Below are 5,797 nucleotides of genomic sequence, written 5' to 3'. Positions count from 1 at the left end.
GGATGCTTTCTCCTGCCAGCTACTTTATAGCCCCTCCTGTGTGACAGCATCTTGCCATCAAAGAGCTGCAGAAGAAGGGGTGCTTGTTGCTATTGTGAGCAAACACTGCATAAACAATCAGCTCACATGTGTGTCCCAGAGCATATGACCAATGACCTGGAGAACTCTCAGGCTGTGGGGTGGAGAGAAGGCCATTCTGAGGTCAACTGAAACCTCACTTGAGGGGCAGTTCCGTATATGGGAATGAGGAGAGAGTCATGGCCACAGCCACAGGGCCGGGGAGAGAGTCATAACTGCCAGACGGAGCTGAGGACAGAGGGGCTTCAGCAGCACGAACAGTCCACACTCAGCTTGAGTTACTCTTGAACCCTCTCTGGTACACATATTTCTCCCTGGCTGGAAGGCTGAGTGCTCCAGGGCCAACTGTGAGGTCAGACAGCCACCCAGGGATGTCTCTGACCACTCAAGGGTGTGTACTTCAGAGCAGTGAAGGGTGGGTCAGGGGCAGGGGAAGAAAGGATCCCTGGCCTGGGGGTCAGACCACTTGGTTCAAATCCCGGACTCACCACCAGTCTCGTGGGGAATCTGGGGCTGTGCTACCCATCTCTGAGTATCTCACCATGTGAGCCCCTGATAGCTTTGAGGGGCAGAGGACCCCTCTTCCAGGCCTAGGGTCAGAGCTGGCTTCTCCAGAGTTGGCAAGTGACTGGGGCTTGAGCACCTCTTCCTGTCCGAGGCTCACACCTCTGTCCCTGGGCAGGAGCCACTCTCTGCACTATGGAAGCCTCACTGCTCCCCAGCATCTTCCCCACTGGTTATTAATATTCAGTGCAGGAAGAGGAGGCCACTCACCTGCAATTTCAACAGCCATCCAAGACCTGAGGTTCCACCATCAGAAGTCCACCCCCTAGGAAAGATGCAGTGTTTCCTGCAAAATGTAAGTGCTCCCAGGCAGAGGTAGCACCTGAAGCCACGATCAGTTACGTACACCTTAGTGGGAGTTGATTAACAGACCTGTCACAAGAGTCAGCTGACAGGGAGCACACGGGGGCAAAAGGGAAGCCGAAAACTTGGGTGCCTGGAGGAAAGGAACAAATGTGAGTGGGAGTATGGCAATAACATAGATAATAGCAGACGTTTACACATCGCGCTTGTGTGCCAGGCACCGTACTAAGCACTGGATAGGTAGACAGATAAGTGGAGAGAGACAGAGAGATGAATGGATGGATGGATGGATGGATGGATGGATGGATGGATGGATGGAGAGACAGACCGACAGACTGACAGACAGACAGACAGACAGACCAACAGACAGACAGACAGACAGACAGACAGACAGATAGATAGATAGATAGATAGATGATAGATGATAGATAGATGATATAGATAGATAGATGATAGATGATTAGATAGATAGATGATAGATAGATGATAGATGAGATAGATAGATGATAGATGATATAGATAGATGATAGATGATTAGATAGATAGATGATAGATGATATAGATAGATAGATAGATGATAGATGAGATAGATAGATGATAGATGATATAGATAGATGATAGATAGATGAGATAGATAGATAGATGATATAGATAGATAGATAATAGATAGATAGATGATATAGATAGATGATATAGATAGATAGATAGATAGATGATATAGATAGATAGATGATAGATGAGATAGATAGATAGATGAGATAGATAGATGATAGATAGATGATAGATGATATAGATAGATGATAGATAGATAGATGATAGATGAGATAGATAGATGATAGATGATATAGATAGATAGATAGATGATATAGATGATAGATGAGATAGATAGATGATAGATGATATAGATAGATAGATAGATAGATAGATAGATAGATAGATGATAGATGAGATAGATAGATGATAGATGATATAGATAGATAGATAGATAGATAGATAGATAGATAGATAGATAGATAGATAGATGAGATAGATAGATAGATAGATAGATAGATAGATAGATAGATAGATAGATAGATAGATAGATGATAGATTTACTCGTTTAGTTCTGGCAATAGTGCTAGGCCGTGGATATTGTTATCATCACCATTTTACAAATCAGGAAATGGAGGCCCAGAAAGTTCACGTGTGCTGGTCTTTGCCCTCCAGACCCACCCTCCACCTTTCTTCTCCCTGCTGTGTGCCCTGAGGGCTGATCTCTGCCCTCAACTTTACCCACTGCCTTGTCCTCTGGCTTCTAATTGGGCTCAGTCCACAGGGGCGTTGGCAGGAGTACGAGGGGTCAGAGTATTTGCCCAGCTCCCTTCCTGCCAGCCTTCGCTTTAGCAGAGCTGCTTTCCTCTTCCTCTCGCCACAGGTCTCACCCTCGGCCCCTCTCCCAGGGCTCCAGCTGTCACCACTTTCCTCACATGACCCTCACTCCTTGCTCCTGCCCCTTGGGTCCCAGAGGTGGCACAACCTTCTGGGGCGGCCCCATGCTTTGTGAGTTCTGCACACACCTCTGTAAATAGCCCCTCCTGCAAACTCTGTTCAAACATCAATTTCCTGTGGGACCCTGCTCAACATCACTCACCTGGTAAGAGGCAGAGGTGGAATTCAAACCCTGGCCGTCCAGCTGAAGGCTGCCGGGAGCCTCTCAGCCACGATGCCCATGCCTCTTGTCAGTTATTGTTGGCAACTCCTGGGCCTGCTGTGCACCAGGGTCTCTGTGCATTGCTCTATGGAATGTGATCCCACAGGACTTGGGTCCTGGGTTTAGTGTCTATGATAGAACGTGGCATGTGTGACTTTACACATCAGTTGTGCTCAGCAGGATGGCCTCACCTGATGTTCACAGGCCTGAAACTGATTGAGGGTCTGGAATCTTCCTGACACTTGTCTTGTCCTCAGTCCTAACTGCATCTTGAGCACTCAGCCAGATTTGAGCACAATAGCCACATGCCAAAGATGAAAATCAGTCCAGGCTCCCTGCTTGACCAAGGGGGAAATTGAGGCCCAAAGAGGGGTGTAGCTTGGGCCAGGTCGCCTGGCTCCATATGCCAGAGGAGGCTTACAGCTCTGGGCAGGACGGATGACTGTTTCCATAGGAGAGTGCCAAACACAAGGCTGGCAGGAGGGGTTGGAGCTCAGCATCCTCGCCACCACTGACATTCCAAGGCTCCTCCGTAGGAAGCTGTCTTTGGAGCCCAAACGCTGGTAACTGGGAGAAGGCAGTGACTCATGTACCAACGCTGTTTATGTTTTTCCTCTTTCTTAAAAATCTCAACTACTGGCTATTTTTATTTCAGAGCCAGATTTGATTTCGTGGTTTTCTTTCTCCTCTTCTGGGATTTTTTTGCCCTATTGCCACAGAAACCCTGGGCCCCTTCCCCAGCTGTCATGAAAGGGCCTGAGTGATGGTCAGAGAGATGACCGGAGGGGCCCACCAGCCACCACAGCAGCAGCAGCCAAGGCGGGACTGAGCCTCCACACCCCACATCTCACTTGTGGCCAGCCCAGGACGCCTGCCTCTCCTGCCCTGTGGTGTTGCTGTCCTCACATGACCCCTCAGTCCCCCGACATGTGAGTCTCCTGGGGACCCAGACCTGCAGCTCCTCACTCACTCAGTCTCTGCCTGGGCACCCCTCCCACCAGAAAGTCTCCTCCCCCGGCCTGCTGCCCTCCCCACAGACACCCCCTGGTCTCCCCAGCCTCCCCACCTCTAAGCATTTCACTTGTGTTCTTCTTCCTCGTGGCTACCAAAGTCATTTCTTGCATCTAACTTTCATTTAACCAAAATATCATATAAGCACATTATTTTCAAAAATAGTGCTACCAATTCAGGAATGCAAACTAGGACTATAAATAAACTGTCTTTTTCTCTCTTTGTCTCTTCCCTCCCTCCCTCTTCCTTCCTTCCTCTTTCTTTCTTTCCTTCCTTCCTTCTGTCCTTCCTCCCTTCTTTCCCTCTCTCTTTCCTCCTTTCTTCTTTATCTCTCTCTCTCTCTCTCTTTGTTCTTTCTTCATTCAAAGTCTTGCTCTGTTGCCCAGGATACAGTCATAGCTCACTGTCGCGTTGAGTCCCTGGGCTCAAGTAATCCTCCTGCCTCAGCCTCCCTAGAAGCTGGGATCACAGGAGTATGCCAACATGCCTGGCTAATCTAAAAATACTTTTAGAGATGGGGTCTCATTGTTGTCCAGGCTGGTCTTGAACTCCTAGGTCTCCAAGTGGTCCTTCCACCTCAGCCTCCCAAAGTGCTGAGACTACAGGCATGAGCCACCACACCCGGTCAGAAATGAACTTTCTTTTTTTTTTTTTTTTTTTTTTTAATTTTTTATTGCGTTTTAGGTTTTGGGGTACATGAGCAGAACATGCAAGACAGTTGCGTAGGTACACACATGGCAGTGTGTTTTGCTTCCTTTCTCCCCTTCACCCACATTTGGCATTTCTCCCCAGGCTATCCCTCCCCACCTCCCCTCCCACTAGCCCTCCCCTTTTCCCCCCAATAGACCCCAGTGTTTAGTACTCCCCTCCCTGTGTCCATGTGTTCTCATTCTTCATCATCCACCTATGAGTGAAAATATGCGGTGTTTCATTTTCTGTTCTTGTGTCAGTTTGCTGAGGATGATGTTCTCCAGAAATGAACTTTCTTAATCTGATAAAAGAGTACCTACAAAAATCCTACCGCAGACGTGGTACTTGGAGTACCATCGAGAATGAGACTGGCATGGTTGCATTGCCACATCTACTCATCACTGTACAGCAGGTCTTAATCACCGACATAAAAAGATCGGACAAAAGGTGTGAACACATTTCCTAAATTCCCAATATTGCAAAAATATTTTTAATTATTTTATTCCTTAAAAAATAATATAAACGACCTCAAATCCTTAGAAGGAGCAAGGGAGATGTGGAAATTAAAGATGCCACCAATTCTTTGCTGCTGCTGCTCTGAGTCAAATTTCTCTCTCCTTGAAGCTGGGCTGGCTTTAGGGACCTGCTTAAGCAGAACACGGTAGAAGTGACGGACTGGGACGTAAGAAACCTTGAGAATTTCACCTGGCCCTCACTGTCTCTGGGAGCCCTGAGCCATCATAGAAGTCCTTCCTGTATTGAAGATCCCCAAGACCTCCATTACCGGAAAGGGCCTGTGCCGATACTCAGACCAAGAGTCCAAACTGAGCTCAGTCTGCCAACTCGCCGTGCCACGATGCCAGAGGCGTCTGTGAATGAGGCCCTTCTAGACCCGCTCATGCTCATCACCCAGCTGAGTAACCTCCACAATTTCAGGCCGAACACGGAACTGCTGATTTGAACTCTGCCTGAATTTCTTGGCCCACAGAACAATAAGATATAATTAAAAGGCATGACTTACGCCACTATGTTTTGTAATTTGTTTGACAACAAAAGATAACAAATAGTGAAAACTGTAGCTTCTACATAAAGATATACATGGATATTTTCTTCTTTTTTTTTCTATTTTAATTGGTTTTAGAGCTGGGGTCTCACTCAGTGTCTAGAGTGCAGCAAAGTAATCACAGCTTACTGGAGCCTCGAACTCCTGGGCTCAAACAATCCTCCCACTTCAGCCTCCTGAGTAGCTGAGACTGTAGTCGTAAGCCACCGTGCCTGCCTGACAGCTTCTCTTTTACAAAAATTCATGAAAAACTGTCATCTCCTGCCCCCCCAACCCTTGATTCCTCTCCCTGATAGGAACCAACTTTCAATTCTTTTGGCTCTTTCTTCTGGTTTTGATTTCCACGTTTTTAAAAATAAATATATATGTGTTCATAATGTTATTACTTGAATTACTTG

At 47.1% G+C, this 5,797-nt stretch overlaps 1 long non-coding RNA gene across 2 annotated transcripts; it reads left to right on the top strand.

Annotated features, from left to right (window-relative positions):
* The first annotated feature begins 480 nt into the window (after positions 1-480).
* Positions 481-5,361, top strand: LOC144577533 (uncharacterized). 2 transcript variants are annotated; one of them, XR_013521665.1, is made up of 3 exons: positions 481-937; positions 4,597-4,783; positions 4,961-5,361. It is a non-coding gene; the product is annotated as an uncharacterized LOC144577533 (long non-coding RNA). The 2 variants fall into 2 exon arrangements; XR_013521666.1 differs by lacking the exon at positions 4,597-4,783.
* The last annotated feature ends 436 nt before the right edge of the window (positions 5,362-5,797 follow it).

Source organism: Callithrix jacchus, chromosome 8 (genome assembly GCF_049354715.1).
Source record: "Callithrix jacchus isolate 240 chromosome 8, calJac240_pri, whole genome shotgun sequence".
Taxonomy (NCBI): Eukaryota; Metazoa; Chordata; class Mammalia; order Primates; family Cebidae; genus Callithrix; species Callithrix jacchus.
The sequence above is the reverse complement of the archived record's forward strand: the minus strand, read 5'-3'. Positions and strand labels throughout refer to the sequence as shown.